The sequence below is a fragment of the Seriola aureovittata genome, chromosome 16, assembly GCF_021018895.1.
Source record: "Seriola aureovittata isolate HTS-2021-v1 ecotype China chromosome 16, ASM2101889v1, whole genome shotgun sequence".
NCBI lineage: Eukaryota > Metazoa > Chordata > Actinopteri > Carangiformes > Carangidae > Seriola > Seriola aureovittata.
In genome coordinates, this window is record NC_079379.1 from 13806368 (window position 1) to 13825649 (window position 19282).

Below are 19282 nucleotides of genomic sequence, written 5' to 3' on the forward strand. Positions count from 1 at the left end.
AGACAGAGAATTAGACAGAGAGTCCTGAATGAATGAGTAAATAGAATTAGAGAAAAGATGTTTGAGCCAAGTGGAAGAACAAAGAGTTGATTGTTGAGGTTAGCGAGGGACCTTTCAGTTCCTGGACAGTTTGTCCCTGGTGTTTTTCTAAGATTCCCTGATGAGAAGCTTTATTTCTTGAGCAAAAACTACTTAAAAGGTAATTTTACAATCATTATGGTTTACCTGAACAGTTAGGGCTGGAAACCTCAATACTTTTTTTGAAAATGCACCACATGCCAAAAGATGGCCTTGAGTGATTGCTCAGATTCATCTTTTCAATATGCGTTAAAGAGTTGATGTTATATTATTCTGTAACCATTTGCTTTATGAGTAGTAAATAAATCATTTACTAATGCTTTATAGATCAGTTATAAGCCATTAGCAGGAATACATTTTGGGTTGCCAGGTTGTGAAAAATCCCTAGAGTTTATCCTTTCTAGTTGGTAATAATGCTGTCATATATGTTGGGAATCCATCAATAAATATTCAAAGTGGCTATTTCTAAGTTTTGCCGTTGCTACATAGCCAGCATTAGCATTATCAGCTGTTTACTTACTGTAGCCTCCAATCTAGTATTGGTATTGGTAGTATTTTAACCTCTTGTCTTTTCAATGCTCTTGTCAAACACGTTACAAGTTGTAAATAAATTATGACAGCACAATCTGGCAGCACACATTTTGTTTCATATTAAGGCATTTGAGAATTTTTTTAATTTTTTTTTGTTAAACTCAATACATCTGTACAAGTATAGAACGTTTTCAAACAATGCCCAGTCCTACATAGAGAAGAGCTGAAATAAGTCAACAAGTCAACAGAAAATTTTAATGAACTTCGATTAATTAAAATGCATTTTCACCAGTTCAACACCAGGAGTTATCTCGTTCCAACCTGTCAAGCGTGAAAATTGGCTGCTGCTCTTGATAGAAGACTAAATACATGTGAATTTAGAAGTGTTGTTTAGACAAATCAAGCAATTTGAATGAAATTTCACCTCAGGCTCTGAGAATTTTTAATTAGCTTTTTTTTGTTTGTTTGTTTGTTTGTTTTTTACTACTTTCTGAGGTTTTATAGACCAAATGATTTATTGATTAATTGAGAAAATAATGAGCAGATTATGAGACAATGAAAGTAATAACTGAAATACAGTGTGGGATTAAAGACTCCACAGTGAGGATGAGAGGATATATGTGAAAGATCAGGTCATGTGTTGCAATTGAACCCTGGCTGCAGCATCTTCACTTTCACATTATTAATCTTTATTTTTTTCACAGCTCAGTGAGATTGTGAAGTGTACAGGTGTGGCCGAGGGAGTAGCACGTTTGAAAAATGCCTACAAAGCCTAAATGCTCAAGTTGTGTTGTGGAAGCTGCACCTTTTCTTCAGATAGCAGGAGAGGGGGTTTTGACAAAAGGAAGAAAAAGAGGGAGGGGAAGATGAAAGTGGTTTTCCCTTCCATCTTCTGGTGAAGGAAGTGAACTCAGTGCCAGAGAAGGGGAGAGAGAGGACTTTTTTCTTCTTTTTTTTTTTAAAGAGAGAGATGTGAGCTTGAAAAACGAAGAGACCCACCACAGCAGGGTGCTGTGCTGAGCTGCACTGAACAGCGACATTAAAAGGTTTTGAACCAGAGCCAGCCCCCTGAGCTCTAAGTGAATACTGAGGGACCGAGGAGGGGGGGAGAAAAGTTAAAGAAAATGGAGGATTACAAGGGAGGGGTGAAGATGAAAAGAGGTGCAAGGAGACAAGAAGAGAGGAGGAAGGTGGAAAATAGGACAGTGGTGATGAGAAAAAGTGAAACCTTGGGTAGTTAGGTGAAGTAACATGGTTTCTGGTGTCTTCTTTCAAGCTGACAAAGTTTAGGAATAGAGTTCGGAACAGACGAGAAATTGTGTTCAATTTCTCTCAGAGACGATGTGCTTTCTTTTATAATCAACCGCAAACATTCTTTGTGCAAAGGGGGAGACATGATGCAGAAATTCAAACGGGAATACGCCCTTTGAGAACATATGAGGACAACAGCGTAACTTTACTGCAGGCTCTAGTTCAGGGAAGGTTTGAGTAAGACTTCTTCAGAAATTAATTCAGGAGTGTCTCTGGATCCGAAAGGAATGTAGGAATGGACAGATGGAGCGGAGGATGGGGGAAGAAAAGTAGAGAAGGAGGAGGAAGAGGAATTTGGGGAGCTGAGCCAATGGCAACTCTCAGATAGACCAGAAAGTGACAGGAGGAAATCCAACTTGTAATCAGAGCTACTTGATTCTGATGGACTAGACATAACAAACCTTAAAAATTCTTTGCACTCAGAGGTGAAATTATTCAGTCTTCGGCTATGCTTCATGCCAGGTTCTCTAACACTACAGGGAGTTTGTAATCCTGTGTAGTTTTGGGAAAGAACTTGCATCATCTGGAAAACCTTAAAGCGTCGGTGAAATGTGAATTGCGTGTCTGAGCAGAGAATTGGGTTCTTCAACAATTATGTTCGTATTCAGTTAAGCAGCAGGTCTTTGGCTATAAAATGTCAGAGAATATAGTACAAAGCTGTTTTCAAATGACATTTACTATCATACTGTATATGACAAAGATAAGGGGCAAGTCCTCACATTTAAGAAGCAAGAACAGCAAACTGTTTGGTATTTTTGCTTGAATTAAGATGGAAATGATCAATTAATTATCACAGATTATTTTTTTCTGTTGATCAGCTTCTTGATTAATCGACTAATTTAGATCTGTGACCCGCATTTTAAAAAAGTATCGTGAAAGATCATCTTGATTCACTTGGACCAAACAGGTGATTATAATAAGCTGATTATGAATCCATGCCGACAGATGGCTGTTTGTAGGTGTTTCTCTTCTCAGCCATGTGCTTTGCTGCTGCATTGTTGCCCTGATTTGAGTAAATGTTCAGGGAATTGTTCTCTCTCAAGTTGTCGGGAGCAATAAAAAATGGTTTGATGAAGGCTGTTTTTATCTGGCACAAATAGGACCTGTTCAGTCCTCATGTGTCGTGTTTGATAAGGAAAAGGCTGCAGTGGCTGCTGCAGTGCTCAAGCAGGAGAGACGCAGGATAAGGGGGGGGGGGGGGTGTATTCCACAGCAGCTTCCACTGTATATTATTTGTCAGTTTTCGCCTCTCCCATCCCAACATTAGCACTTTTCCTGTTCATTGTGACGTTATACACATATGCACAGACCCGTGGCAATAAACACACATCCGGCCATAAACCGGTAAATTAAAAGCCTGACTCAGAGCAACAAATGAGGCTGGGGGATTAGCTTCTTTTCAACCGTGTTATGAAGGTTATTTTTAGGCTCTTCTCAGCCACACAATGCCTCCATAAAAAAAACAAAAAAAGTGGGTAGGGTTTGGCTTTTGAGCAAAGATCTCTGGCTGTGTGTCTGTGGCTGATGTTTCAGTGTGTTTGAGTGTGTCTCGTTGAAACATGAGATTTCCAGTGAATGTTGCATTTTAGCAAAGAGCATGACTTAAAAAGGGGGTTTCCTAAGACTTATACATGAAAAGTGACCTGTTGTGGACTCAAAACTGAGATTGGATTCTTTAAAATGAATCTGGGTTTTCGTATCTGTCTGTTTTATCTCTGTTTTACACACACTAAGAGACCTGGCCCTCTTTCCCTCCAAAACATATAAATGAATAAACCCCCTGCCTTGTGCGCGTACACACACACACACACGCGCACACGCACACATAGACAAATCAGTGTTGGCCCTCAGCCTCCACAGTAACTAATCACTCAGACAGCGTGGTCGTGCCCTCTCATTAAGCATGCTGTATGCTGAAAGCAACACTGCTAATGACTCTGCATTGCCTGTTACGCACACACAATACTCCCAGGATTAATGCCATAATAGCTAGCTGAAATCACACAAACCCTCCAGACAGACAGACGACACTCCTGCCCGGCTGTTTTGTCTCTGCAAGGATGTTGTCGTAGGAGAGGGTGTGATTTTTTTTTTTTTTTCTGCCATGAGATATTCCTATTAGCAGCAAAAGAGCTGTCAGTTAGTGTGTGCAGATTCTGTGCTCTTCTGTATTCTATCAATAAACAGAAGCTATGCAGAGAGTGTAACATAAAGCCCCCCGCGGTGCTCTCCCAACAATACCGACACTGTTCCAGAAACTTCACATCCCATTTGTTCTGATGTCAGCGCTGCCGGTTCTCTCCCGAGCTTTTTTAGCACTCGTCTTCTGCGCTGTCATCTTGCATCCGTTCATGGTTGCAAGTGAGCATATACATCTACTCTAGCAGAGTTAGCCCGCTCGTGCTTCACGAACTTGATGCTGTCGGCCAGAGCGTGCACAGATTCAATCAACAGGAATTTGCCGGAGTGCAAATCACAGCAGAGCTGAATCCAAGTCCGTATTGTTCACCGCCTGAAACACACAATCTGCTTCTTCCTTTTTTGGAGGGGTGAACAAAAGGGGTGGGGTTCGTAAACAGTGTACAGTCATGGACATACAATTCCTTAATATGATGCTATTGACACAAGTGGGTTTTTCCCTTTGATGCACTTGATTCTTTAGCTTCTTTTGCCCGTCGATTGTTGAACACAGTCTCTTGATTTGTCTCATGTTGTTAGCTGATGATAAATTGCGTGGATAGAGTAACACCATCGATTCCTCTTTTCTCAGTGTGAGGTTTCATATTGACTGTCTCAGTAACTCAATCACTCGGATAATGGCACAGAGGAGAGACTGTTTGTATGTATATTAGCGTATACAGGCTTGCGCTTGACATTGTGTCTCACATTGTGCGCAGGTATGAGAGGGCGCATGTGCTGTGTTCGCAGGAAGTGTCAGTGCACGTCTTTGTGTTGTGTTTTCATGCATACACAAGTGTTTTTATGCCTATGCGCGCCCGTCAGTGTGCATGTGAGCGGATCTGAAAGGTCTGCATTATCAGCCTCTTGGCAACAAGCAAATGGAGAACCACTGAGTTCTGTTGTGTCTGTTCATCGTCAAGGTCCTGTCGCCCCGGGTTACAGGGTTGCTAGGGGATGGATAGACAGACTGGCATCACCAAAGTGCCAGCTAGACGTGTGGGCTCTCCGCATCCTGATTTCCTTTTTCCATCACCATCCTTCACCCTTACCTGCTGCACCTGGAGAGCGCTGTGAATTCATTTTCGCCTTTATGAATAAAATAAATACATTTTAAATTGGTTTCCTAGGAGTCATAAGGTTCATACACAAAAGATACTCTCCATGCAGATGAAGGAGCTTTCTTAGAGGTTCTTAGTTGGTTATGTACAAGTCTAGGTTCCCACAGTAGGTGCTACTCAGAAAGTCACTCCACCAGCTATGTTTTGCAGACGGCTTCAGTTTTAACGGCAGACAATTTGGGGATTAGGAAGCAAAGTTTGTGTACTCGTGATTATTTGGCTGTCTGTTAAATAAAATCGTTACATAAACAGGGTGTGTCCTTGCAAACAGGAAGCCAGCATGCTGTTTCATCTTCCTCCTCCTCCAGTTTCAACCAACCCAGTCATTTCTATTCTATCACAATTAGTTGCTGACAAATCGTATATTATGACCAGAGTTCCTGTTTGTTTCTAATTATCGAGTGTCGGGGGGATGAATGTGTTTGTTTTGTCACTGTAGATGATTGAATCCTTTTAATAGACTGTGTCATTTATTATTACTGTAAAGCATATAAATAATCATGAAGCTCCATCGGGATGGATGTTGTTTTAAGATATGTCGTGGTTGTAGTGTGTGTGTGTGTGTGTGTGTGTGTGTGTGTGTGTGTGTGTGTGTGTGTGGGTGAGAGAGAGAGAGGAAAGGAGTGGAGGTTTGAGGCGCCAGCAGAGAGGATATGTCTGGCAGCTGTGTCACTTCGCAGAGTAAAGGCTTATGGGAGAATTACAACGAATGAGCACGTGGACCCACACCCACACACATACACACAACTTTCCCTCTACAATGTGTGTGTTGTGTTGTGTGTGTGTGTGTGTGTGTTGTGCTGTGTGTGTGTGTGTGTGTGTGTGAGAGAGACTCTGTGTAGAGTATGTTCATCACTCAGTTGCCAGTGACTCGCGACTGTGGCATTCACAGCAGCTGGCACAGCTTTAGTCACAGTCTACCTGTAAACGCACGCAGGGACAAGAACCCATATCACAGCAGAAGAATGCATATGTGTTAGAAAATACTTCTTCAATAAACTCCAATCGACAACAGATTAATAGATTATTTACTTTACATAAAGCTACCAGACATTGTTGCCTTACATTGCTCTGTTTACAGCGTGTAAGTGAGAAATAATGGAATCAAAGCACATGAAGAGTAAACACAGGTTCCTATAGTATTATTAAAGGATTCTTTTAATGCTGTGTTAAATACTGCCAGCGACTTCTAACCATCTAAACCATAAATTCTGCTCTTTTCAATCTCACTGCTACTTGAATATGATTGCATAGTACGAGCATTTCCATAAACTTGTCAGAGGGCCAAACCCACACACATAAACACACGCCCACTCCAGACACACTCCAGTGATGTTCAAAGCCACTCAGCTGTCTGGACTAATCGATGTGTAATGTGTCTGCGAAAGCCTGTGTGTACTTGTGTTTTCATCGTGCGAATGTGTCATCTCTCATACGCTCTCACACCACACTTCAAGGTTGTTGTATATCGGCCAGAGCTTCCTGGAGTGTCTCTGAGTCCGGCGATATGCATTGTCATTTTTACAGCCTGTTATGGGCGACGCGCCGCTTTGGTGCGACGCGGCCCGCCGAGCGATAACGAGGCTCGGGGAGGGTGTTCGACCTCTGAACATCAGGAGGGATGTTAACAAGCTTTCTTTGATCCCCCGGGTGTATGTCAAACAACACACACGCTCGTACAGATGTGCGGTTACACACATGCTCTCACATGTGATAGCGTATATCAGCTGCGGAACAATTACATGCACCATTCAGAATTCATTCACAGCTGAACTTTAATATCCTCCTGTACTGATGCAGTTTGGCCCCACAGCTTTCACAGTTCTGTTGTTTAAAGTGTGTAACTAATTGAATTATTGTCATTAATTATTAACGTATGACTGTTCCTCTTAACTTATGAATAATTCTGTCTCTGTATACTGACAAATGTTCGCCATATGTCATCAAAGCCAAACCCGATGTCTTAAAATAACACATTATGTCTTTAAATATGCTCGCTTTTTCATTTTTCCACCATATTAATTATTAATTGGAAGATTTATACCAGGCATCATGTAAGTAGAACTGCCACAAACAAATATTTTCATTATTAATGAATTTGCCAATTATTTTCTCATTTAATTGATTAATAATTTTGTGTGTAAAATGTAAGACATTTGTTAAAAAAAACCTCCCAGTTTCCAAGGTGATTTTTTTTTGTGTTGTCAGAGCTGCAGATGGTCTGTCTTTGTAACTGTCTTCAATTAACCATATATGTGAATATTAAAAAATGGAGTTGCAGGATTTATCAGCTGTCATAATTGTTGCTAGTTCATTTTCTGTCAGTTCACTCATCAACCAATCATTTCATCTCTGACATGCAAGCAAATTCTCTTCGGCAGAAAAAGTGTCTCGTCGGTTGACTCGTTGCCTCAGCTCTAGCTGTTTGTTAGAGAACTGGATGGACAGACACTAAAAAAGCCACATATAGACAAATTGATCCCTGTCATTTCACGCCCACGAAGCTGCATCATTCAAACACTGGAAGACTGTACGCCCAGCTGCACTGTCAGCAGCTCCTCTTCATGGGTCAGTTCGCTAATGAACACCATGTCGCGCTGCACGCTTGAGTCCGTGTTGTTATGTACCTCGCCCTCTCCCACATCCTGTCTTTGCTGTTGCTCCTAACTTTGCAACCAATAAAATCTTTATTCCCCTCCAGAAAACTTGTGTGATGTTCCACTCAGCAAATCTCAGAAACGGGCTATGGAGCTCATTATTGAATCATCATATGGGCCGGCAGCTCGATGCGTTGATCAATTATTCATGGGAGTAAAATCTGAGGTGAATAACAAGTTCCTCATGTGTTCAGTTAGGATTGTAAACCCATGTATAACATCAGCTAGAGATCGCAGAGAAATAACTTCCGATCAGAAGATTTTTTTTTATTATATATCCTCCCAAAGGTGCTGAGATTTAGCAGTTTTCTCAGGGGGGCTGAACTGAGTCGCCCAGCGTCTTGTCATGCTTCAGGAGTCAGTTCACGTCTTCTCTTACTTCCCCTTCACTCTATCTCTTTCGTTTCCTGCCGAAATCTTAGAGGATGAGGTGGGGGCTTTTTTGGAATAACTCCAAACATCTGTTAAAACTTCCTCCACCTTTTATAGATCTTGACATGAAAGGGCTCTCAGCTTGACACTTTATTTTAGTGTTTCAGTCTAATTTAATGGGCCGTCATGACCGCACGGTGAAATATAAGTCCATAATAACCAGAGAAAGTGTGTTGCTTTAGCATATTGGTGATCTCTCATTCTCTCCTTTTAATTACTGAAGCAAGGGAATCAATAGAAAAAGGTGCTTTTGAAGCGAACTGATGCTTTTTCTCCCAGCAGTCAAGAATGATGAAATGAACCTTCAAGTCAGAGCAACTTTCCAATGTTTCCTCGGGTTTTAGATTCCTGAGAGAGTCGCTGTGTGTTTCAACCTTGAAAGTCAAAAATGTTTTACTTTTCCTGCTTCTGATTCTTTTTTGTTTCTTTCATATTCCCTAGATATATTTTTTCCTTCCCTCATGAGGCTTTTCTAAACAATTGTGTCAGCGTGTGCATGGGCAGCTTTGCAGACAAAACACACTGCAAAAGGACTTGAAAGCTGAACTGAAAACAATTTCTCTCTCTGCTGAAGAAAGACTCTCCGACTTTAAACAAAGGGAAGCCACCCTTGACAACTTCAAATACCCGTGGGTCTGTTTTCTGAGCACTTGTGGCTGGTTTAGCCCCAGCAACATTGGCTGCAACCAGCCGTTTATTAGTGGCCTGTCAGTAGAACAATAGCTGCTGTGGCCACGCGCAGAAGGAAGGGCAACTCTGCTAAGCTAAGTGACGAGGCTAACCACAGGACAAGGCCAGGAGAAGCCAAAACACAGGAAATTAGCCGCTGTTTACTTTTGCTTGTCTAGACTTGTTCCTACTAATTAAGTGTGAAGAGCCCCCTTGTGGATTTCTGATCTCTAAGGAATGAGCTCTCAAGGTTACTCCTGCATGTTTCATTGTTTGTGCTGCTTTTTGAAATGAAGCAGTGTTTGACCCATTTGTGGCCCCCAGGACTATGAGCTGTTGGCGTTAGCCCTACAATAATCCCCCAGCGACCCAGAAAGTCATTTGTAGAGCAGGTGGTTATGTGGGCCATAGGCCTAATAACACAACAATGGCGTCATATGGCTGAGAAAGTGTTAAAGACAGCAGGGGTTTGGCATCGCATTGTACATTATTTATACCTGGTCACTGCACTACCCTTGAGGTTTGAGCTTTATGGGCTACAACTGTATTTGAATATAATTGTCTAAAAGCAGCTGAAGTGCATCTTGAGTATGTGAGCTGCCACAGAATGCACACACACACACACACACACACACTCAGGACTTTAGAAATTGTGGTGTGTGTGACCTAGAGGGTTTTACGAACAGGAGAAGGGCTGATGTCACTCATCCAAGTCATCCATACATAGGATTAGAACGATGTATTGCGTGTTTGTGTGTGTGCATGCGTGCACCACAGATGAGCCATATTACCGAGAGTTATTGCCTGAGTTTTTTTATTAAATCTTAGTACCCCTGCTTTAGCCCCAACACTAATGTAGTCAGTATGGCTGAGTGCAGCTGTACCATTTTACCCATAATTCTGCAGGATATTGCACAAAGTACATTTGGTACAAAACAAAAGGGTGAAGGTTGACATATTTCCCAGCATGCAGCTGCATTCCTATAGCCTCTCATGGGGCTTTTTATGGGACAGTGCGAGGACAGAGGGGGTAAACTAAGAGGACAGTCCGAACAAACTGCTCTGTTCTCTGGGGCATCTTTTTCCAGATGAGGCCCTTATCTCACGGCCTCAGATGAAGCACTCTGAAAGTGTGTGTGTGTGATTTTGTGTGCTTGTGTGCGCGTGTGGGTGGCCTGTTTACATTCCACTGATTCCTCATGGGAATCCCGCTCTCTATCCTCTGTTCCCTATTTGCCTGGGAAGGTGTGTGTGTGTGTGTGTGTGTGTGTGTGTGTGTGTGTGTGTGTGTGTGTGTGTGTGTGTGTGTGTGTGTGTGTGTGTGTGTGTTTAGGATATTTTTAGACTTCTCTCTGAATTACAATTGGTCACTGTCCTCAGACCTGCACTTACTCTTGGTCAAACTTCACTCCTTCACAAACACACACATCCTGACGGACTCCTTAACCTTGGACTCTTTGGACTCCTGTTTGTGTTGTTCCTGTGAACAGTATGCACCTGAATGCACCATCCTGTTCCCCACAGCTTTGTATCCTGAGTACCCACACAGTTGTTGTGTATAAATGCTTCCTCTGTGTTTATTTTCAAATTAAAGCTTGTGATTTGTCCCTCTTCCAAACTCAGTCCTCTAATCAAGATTTCTAGGAAATCTTACACAACAAATTTTTTGTCGGGAGTGCGGAGATTGCAACCGTCATTTTTGTGCCCAAGCAGCTTAAAGGGCAAAATCTGAAATCTCTTCTCTGGCTCCGTTCACACTGTTAATTCCTCCTCAAGTGATGATTTCATGCTCCTTGCTGTGTCAGCTTATGTTGAACTAGTCACCTTTTTCTATTTCCCTCTTAATCCTCCAAAGCAACAATCACACACAGGCAAGCCTGGATTTGTGCTCATTTTTTAAAAGATTATTTTCACTGTATTTTTTTTTTTTGCTTTGTTGGATAGTAAACTGCAGAGAAAGACTGGAGTGACAGCTGATAGAGATTCCTTGTAACAATGATCAAGAAGTTCTTTACTTCACTCACTACCTATTTAAGGACACCAATCTCATTTTCATTGAATTTAGTTCCTCCTTTGAAAAATCCTTGACATCTGCTCCAAGCAACATCCTGCCTGCTCTGATAGCCTGACTCACAATAATTGATGTGACACTGATAGACACTCAGGAAGTTCTTAAGTAACCAATCCATAAAGACAAGTCATTATCGCCATAATATGATGTCATATGTTGCATTTTATATTCGACCCAGGGTGATAGCAGCGGGGGAGGGGAAAGAAATCACCATCAGCAGCACTCCAGGGGTCAGAGCAGTGTGGAGTGTGTGTGTGTGTGTGTGTGTGTGTGTGTGTGTGTGTGTGTGTGTGTGTGTGTTGTGCAGTGGGTTAAGTGTCCAGGGCTTTGCTAATGGCCTAATATGAGTTTGCGTTCCAGGAGAATTGAGAGGTAATTTACAAACACTGTAATGCAGTGGCTCTTGATTTCGAGGGGCACTCGGGAGGAGTGTGTGATGGGTTCCAGTTCAGACTTGCGTGTGCTGAGTGGTGCACAGTGTTGTGTAAACAGGCAGGTGACAAATTAAAGGAAAAAAAACCTGAAACACAGCGAATGCAGACGCCTCTAAGCAGGTTCACTGCGTGATACAATTAAGCAATGAACACCACGTCATACTCTGTGGCATGTACAGATGGGTGAGAGTTAATAGGAAAAACATCAGTGGATTCTCTAAGTTTCCTGAACTCGCAAAGATGAAGACCAAACTTCACACCCATTTGCTATTTTGTTGATGGTGGTAAGCATTGTCCAAAGGACCTGATACACTCAAAAAGACGGCACAGGGACAGCAGACGCTCTGTTTATAAGTGGGCTCGTTCGTTTTACGCATACAATCCACACATTTAGACCCTCACTGCTAAGTCACGCAGACTCTTGTAGGTTTTTCATTGACTTGTGTTGAGTGGAGGAATGATTCCTGCGCTGCCATTTACTGTTTGGTCAGTCATACAGTTGACTCACCACTGGCGGTTCAGGACAGGGATCACTGGAAGATAGATGGATAGATAGATACTTTATTTATCCCCAAGGGGAAATTCATGTGTCCAGTTCACCGTTGATGAAAATAATAATAAATCAACAATAATTATTAAATGCGTCCACTTCCTTTGGCATTTTGGTTTACAAAATGAAAAATGTTAAAGTAGCAGGAGAAGAACAGAATATACAGTATGTACGGGTCAGTCATGAACAAGTTATTTTACCTAGCTAGCCTTCCTGTTATATGACTGTGTGCGAAGTGCAATTACATCCACTCCTCACACTGAAGCAGCACCTCAGTAAGTCACTTCAGCAAGTCACAATAACATGCTGAAGAGCAGACCTTGGACATGTCTCTTCTGAATTGACAACTGCACACAGCTTCCAGCGGTATTTACCCTCTGAGAGGGAGTCGTAAAGACAGTATTGTAAATACAGCTGATAAGCACTATTCATTTTGTGAAAGCCTGTGTCTGTATGCCACATACTTTCTCAGTCAGCCTGTGAATAATATCAGCGAGTGTCACCTCTGCCTGCCTCGCTGTCTCCACACATCTTGCCACATTATCCACCCACTGTGTCGAAATGGATTTGCCTCCGGCCACCTCAGCTTCCTTGAAAGTGTCAGTGTGAAGGTGTCTCCGTTGCATTTTCCCTCTCAGACTGCCGTCTGCATACTTAGTGCTTTAATGTATTGGTTCACTTCGCTCACTCCGTCTTTCTCCCTCCGTCTCTCTGTCACGCTCATGTCTGTCGCCTGCTAATTGGTTCATCTCTATTCGGATGACTCTGTCTCTGTGTGTATGTGTGTGTCTGTCCATTTCTCACCATATTTTTGTGTCTAAATCCCCTGTGTGTGTGTGTGTGTGTGTGTGTGTGTGTGTGTGTGTGTGTGTGTGTGTGTGTGTGTGAGTGACTGACTGACTGACTGACTGACTGACTGACAGCAGATTTTCCGCCACTAGCAGGCGTTCTGTTTGCTGCTCTGATGCACATTCAGTTGGTTCATTTGGTTTTCAGCTTTCCCTCGGGACACACTGAGCCGCCCCCATTAACTGATTTGAGAAGGGGCTGTGGCAGCCACCGCCGCTTTGTAAACAAACATTCTACCATGTCATTTATTTATTAAACACGGTTTGTCCCCCTAGTTCGTGGAGGTGTTGAATATAGGAAGCGGTTTGTCGACAGAGGAGCTTTAGCTGTGTGATTATGCAGCTTTTTGGCTTCAGTCGTGGTTGGAAAGAGACGTCAGCGGTGAATAATTACTCTCTGCTGTCTTCACTGGCAAACAACAGGTGACAGTGATAAGTAGCTGGTCAAACAGCCTGCCTCGACTGTTGCACTGCAACTAGCTTGTTAGAAAATATCTGTAGCTTAAAGGCATACCAAGACTCCAGGATGTAACTGAGCCTGGCCAAGAAATAGTCCAAAAATCTAATGAGATATAATGAGATATAACATGTTCATGTGTGAGCTTTAGAGGTGTTGCTATGCAGATTTTTTTTACCTTCAGCCAGGCTAACAGTTTCCCACTGCTTCCAGTCCAACCAGCTGCTGGCTGTATCTTCATATTTGCCATATACACACAGGGGTATTTAATCTTCTCATCTAACGCTCAGCAAGAAAGCAGATGAGTGTATTTCCCGAAAATGTCAAACTATTCCCTTTTAAAATAGAACACTCTGCATATTCTCTCCAAATATGCTGTTGGTTTGATTACCTCCTGTCTGAGTGCCTCTTCTTCACCCTCTTCACTTACCGCCAAGAAATACGGAATAATCTTCCGGTGGCGAAATGAGGAATCAAATGGAATCGTGAAGAAGGTGGAGGCAGGGCCGTGTCTGCCTCGTGCAATCGTTTCAGAGTTGCTCAGGCGTGCGGATTTAACCAGAAATCTGGAGATTGCTTGTCTGAAGGTTGCCATGTCTTGCAGCATGTCCTCCCCCCCCACCCCCCCCCCCCCACCCCCCCTTCTCCTCCTAGCTCATATAGAGGTTGCCATGTATGTTTGGCTGCAACCCCCCACCACCACACACACACACCACCACACACACACACACACACACACACACACACAAACACAAACACACACACAGCCACCCTGGCCAACCACCCCCAGCTGCTGTTTCTGATTGTAGATGTGCCCTTTGAGTCCCTGCAGGCTTCCATATTTTACCATATATTTATGGGGGAGCAGACGTGTTGAATATGCTATGGTCTGGAGAGGGGTGAGGCTGGGGGGGCTGAGAAAGAGGTGAGAGAGGAGGTTGAGAGCAGAAGGATGAAGAGAGATGGAGACAGAGACAAAGAAAGGATGATGGACAAGAAAAGAGATAGGGAAGAGAAAGAAGACAGAACAGAGAATTTGGAAGATTTGGTGCTTTATGTGAATGGGAGGAAGAGAGCTGTGTGTGTGTGTGTGTGTGTGTGTGTGTGTGTGTGTGTGTGTGCGTGCGTGCCTGTGATATTAAACAAACCCGGCCAGTAGAAGTATGTCTGAAAAATGCCTTGCTCTGAAAGGTCAGAAGCAGCATCAACAGGCATCCTTCACTTTTTCATCCCTAACTCTCCTCTATCTTCCCTCTAACTTCTCCTCACATATCCACACACACTCTCTCTCACACACACATACACACACACACCACCCATTAGCGAACCAGACTTGTGCTCCCTCTTCAGCTCAGCCACAGTGTGTCACAGTCCGCAGGGTTGGACAGAGGGTTGGAAGGGTCTGACCCCCTGCCACTCGCCCCGTCTGGGTCGTCTAATAAACCCACCCCTGCTGTGGTTAGAGGCTTGTAAAGACGGATCACATTTCCATTTCAGTTGCTCATCCGCTCACACACATATACACACACACACACTGACACACACCTCTATTAATCCCCCCCTTCCCCCCTTATTGCCCTGTGCCTTTTGTCCAAAAGGCTGGCGTCAAAGGAGGAGATAAATGAGGTGCTGCGTGGCAATTTTCAGAGCAGTGGCGGAGGGTGTGCAGCCTCAACAGCTCAGGGGTGTGTCTGCAAGACTTGGAAGAAGAAAGAAAGAATCATATTGGTTTGTGTTAATGCATCTTTGATAGAGAAAATGTGTGCTTGTGTCGTTGTCGTGTCACCTCATTTGTGAATTCGCCGGAGCGAGAGCGAGATCATGCGTCTCCAGGCATCTGTTGCATTTCATTAGCAGCTTTTAGAATTACCTCAGTGGATTTCTCTCTCTCTCTCTCCCTCTCTCTCTCTCTCACTCTCTCACACTCACACACACACACACACTCACATATGACACCCTTCATCCTATTCCATCCACCCCGATAATCCCTTTTATCTTGGCGGCTATTCAGCACCTAAAGGCCAATGCCACTGAATAATGATGTGGTCGTATCTACTCCTCATTCACTCTAATGCTAATCTTCATCTCAAGGTGACAAAGATAGAAAGATTTTATGCATGTAGGCGTTTGACGCTGAATAAATCTAATCAGAGGTGTGTGGTATCTGCTCGTCTGAGCGCCGTTAATATTTCCATTTCCCTTTTTAAAGAAAGAAAGCTCCGCTTTTTCGAGCGTAGTATCAATTTAGCCGCAGAGCAGGAGTCAAAATGACGCACACGCATGTTCACACACAGACAGACACACCCTTCGTTAGCCCTCTCATTTCACGGCACTGTCCATGCTCTTCGTCCTCAAATTCCTTTAGTTCAACAGTTCACCCCCCCCCCACCCTCCCACCCCCCCATCCCTTCATTAGTGTTTGCCAAGAAGGTCACTTCTAATGTGAGTGACAATCCCTGAAATCATCCCAACAATCCATCTCTCTCATTCACGCTCCGCGCCTCCATTTACATATTTGGATGACATGCCTGGCTGGTTTTGTTTAATCACTGTAAATTGCCCCGCTGAACAATTACCGAAGTCAGTTTTGTTTTAGCATTTTATTATTAGCTGTGCGGCCGGCGCTGTCACAAAGCTAATCAGTCCGAGACAATGACAGAACGCGTCTCTATGCTGGAGTGAGGGGAATAAAAGTGCTTTGTCAGGAACATGGAGACTAAAAAAATGTCTCTGTGTGGAGTTCAGCTCCGTTCATTACATTTCAAATGAACTTGGATGTTTTGCTCGCGAAGCATTGTGGCAAAAACACACATGACCCTTCACGTGGTGTTAGAAAAGTGTTTGTTGTCACCCTCAGAGGACAGCTGTAGCTGCTACAGCTGCGGTTTCTTTTGGAAGCTGTAGTTATGTTTAAGCGATGGACGAAGTTCTGGGTGACACACTTCCTCTTTTCCAGGAGCAGAGGGAGCGTGAGTGCGAAGTAGAATCGAAATTGAAAGATTCATCATGTGTAAGGAAGACGCAACTAAGTGAGTCTGTGAAAGCTGTTATTCAGGAGGGGGAAAGAGAGAAGTGGAACTGCAGTTGAAAGGTTTTAAGTGTTTGAGGGGGAGAGAGTGAATATTCGTTCCATACAGTGTGTTAGCGGATCACACAGACTCACATTGTTAAGCTTCGTTCAACGAACACTCACAGAATCAAACGATTTAAATGCAGAGCAACGGCCTCAGGCACTGGCAGAAAGGACAATAATAGGGTAGATAAACTAGGGAGAAGAAGGGAAAAGGCTCACTGGAGACAAAAAAAAGAGAATTTAAGGCATAATGAGACAAATATAAGCTCATTTGTTTTTAATGTGAATTTACCATGCTCTCTTTGTCACTAAACTATATTTTCCAAGCTGTAGTGGAGCAAAAATGCCAGCGGTGATCCAGCCTCGGCTTTTAGTTCATCCAATTTGAATACAGTAGTTTCTGGTTCAGCTGTGCTTTCTGAGCGAGTTTCAGAGGAACATCTGCAGGCCTCCAAAGAATTCTGGGTCAGCGGCGTCCTCGAAAAAAACCGTGAGAGGAGGGCAGGAAATGTATCTTTCCCATGGGCCTGAGCGACATTAACTAGAGGCAGATTTTACAGATGCGCACACATGTTTACATAATCCCTGTACGTACACACACAGAGCCTCTGCCGACTGTAATGGCTCTGCGAGGTCGGCACCGGACATGACACAGAAACGCTCACGGAGAGGGAGAGCTTTGTCATTTACGGGTGAAGACAGAGGACACATGTTGCTGCTTCTGCGGCCTTGCAGCTGGTCGGGATTCAAGAGGAGAGAAGATGGAGGTTGAATTCTTGAAACTAGATCCTCCAGTTAACCACGAGACCACCAGGACATCATGTAAAATGTGGTTGCAGAGGATTTATCATAAAATAGACAAGTACAGTAACTGGATATTGTAGTTCCCCTCTTAAATATGTTTTCATCGCAGTACAATACAGAGAAAACACACACGCAACAAAAAGGAAGAACAGAGAATTAACACATGCAGATGTTGCGCGGAGCTTTTTCAATTATGAACATTCATCTTGTTCGGGGGAAAATGCTTCATATTTCCTTTATACATCCCCAGTGAGAGTTCAATATAAATGCTGCTTCGAGCAGATGCTGCCACTGTATCTCGAGAGAGAGAGAAATGATTGCAGTCCTGCGTTTGGATGAAGATATAACACAGATATCTGTAATATGAGAATATGGGGGGGGGGGGGGTCGCTAAATTATGCAGTTTCAATTTCCCCATTTAGGGAGGATAGATCAATTTCTCATGCTAAAACCATTAACCCTGAGGAGAGACAGTGTTACCAAGGCAACGCGGATTATGTCCCTTGATCAGAAGCACCTGTTTTCATGCTTGTGCAGACATAGGCTCAAACGCAGAGACAGTGATTAGTAAATGAGACAGCGAAATATACAGCGAACCAGCAGCGTCAGTCCTCCAGCTTCACACACACACACACACACACACACACACACACACCTACATTCCTCATTTCTCAACTGACACTTGTAGATTTTTTTTTTCCTACATTCAATTCAAGAGATGCACCTGTGTCTCTGCATGTGGACGGACTGTATCGCAGTGTCTCAGTTCAGGGCAGGGTCCCTCTTGCACCGCAGCCTGTGGGGAGTTGTGTTTCACCAACCCTCCCTGGGGATGGGTGTGTGCAAGGATTTATGCGTCACTATGACTATGTAGGCCTGTGTGTGCATTCTGCTTTTTCTTTCTGTTTCCTTTTCTGCCTCTTTTTCTCTGTGTTTATTCCTGTGGTTGTCCTCTCTCTCTCTCTCGCTCTCTCTCTCTCTTTCTCGCTGAATTCCTGTGGATGCAGTATGGCTTCTGTACATCTTTATTACCCTCCCTCTCTTTCTCTCTTTCTCTTCCCTTTTTTCCTCTCTTGGCAGCCGTCGCTTGTTCCTTCTTCTTCTCCCCTCCCCCATTTCCTCCACCCCCACCGTCCAAATGGCCCTCCGGTCAGGACACAAGATGGTCAGTGGTGTGTGTGTATGTGTGTGTGTGTGTGTGTTATGTGGTGCGTTCAGGTTCGTTGTTTTCATGACCATTTCATTCGCACAAAGAAGGAATCATGTTGGGAACCAAAGTTCTTTAAAAAGACTATTTGTGCATTTAAAAAGGTATCGTATGTATGCGCAGGAATATGTATCATGTTTATCACTATCATAGTCTGTTGATGTGCATTTCTGTGCTTTTGTGCATGCATGTTTAACTGTTTATCCATATATCACCTAACCCTAGCTCTAGTCATGCTCATGTCATGATATTTGGGTGATATTAGTTGGCTGTGATCAATTAGGAGGCATTCTCCCTCTGTCACCGACTAGCTGGCTATCAATGGAACGAGCGATGGAGAGGACAGTGTGGGATAGAGCTTGTTAAAAGAGGCTTTCATTTTTCTTTGTGTGTTTCAGTGAAATAGTTGTATGCCCAGTTTGGTCCAAAGTGTCTACCACAAAGCGACCTCAGTACAGAGACCCCGCAGAGCGCTGACTAGTTGTTTCGGGAGCAAAAAAGTCTTTGGGTTGTGCTTCATCCTTGCAGAACCATTACCACCAGCGTGGTACAGGTGAGCGTGTGTGTGTGTGTGTGTCACTAAATGTGCAGGGTGTGTATGTATGAATTGATGTTTCTGCTGGCCAGAAGAAGTTGCGCTTTTGCATACAATGCATTTGTGACAGGGAATCCTAGTTAATTTCCCCAAACAGTGCACAAAAAGGAGTCTCTGCAAACGAAGCAGAAATCCTCATTGTGTGGAATAAACTCCCGTCATCACTTTCTTCCTAGCTCCTTTTATAATTTTAGAAATGTTGCTTTGAGCTTCCTGCAGTGCTCCACACAGGCATGATTTTTGTAAAGAAAGTTGAGGCAGCCCCC

The 19282-nt window shown here is 43.4% G+C and overlaps 1 protein-coding gene across 1 annotated transcript in view; it reads left to right on the forward strand.

Moving 5' to 3' along the window:
• The window catches only part of pag1 (phosphoprotein membrane anchor with glycosphingolipid microdomains 1), a 50878-nt gene that overhangs the window by 11179 nt on the left and 20417 nt on the right, over positions 1–19282 (forward strand). The window lies entirely within an intron of this gene.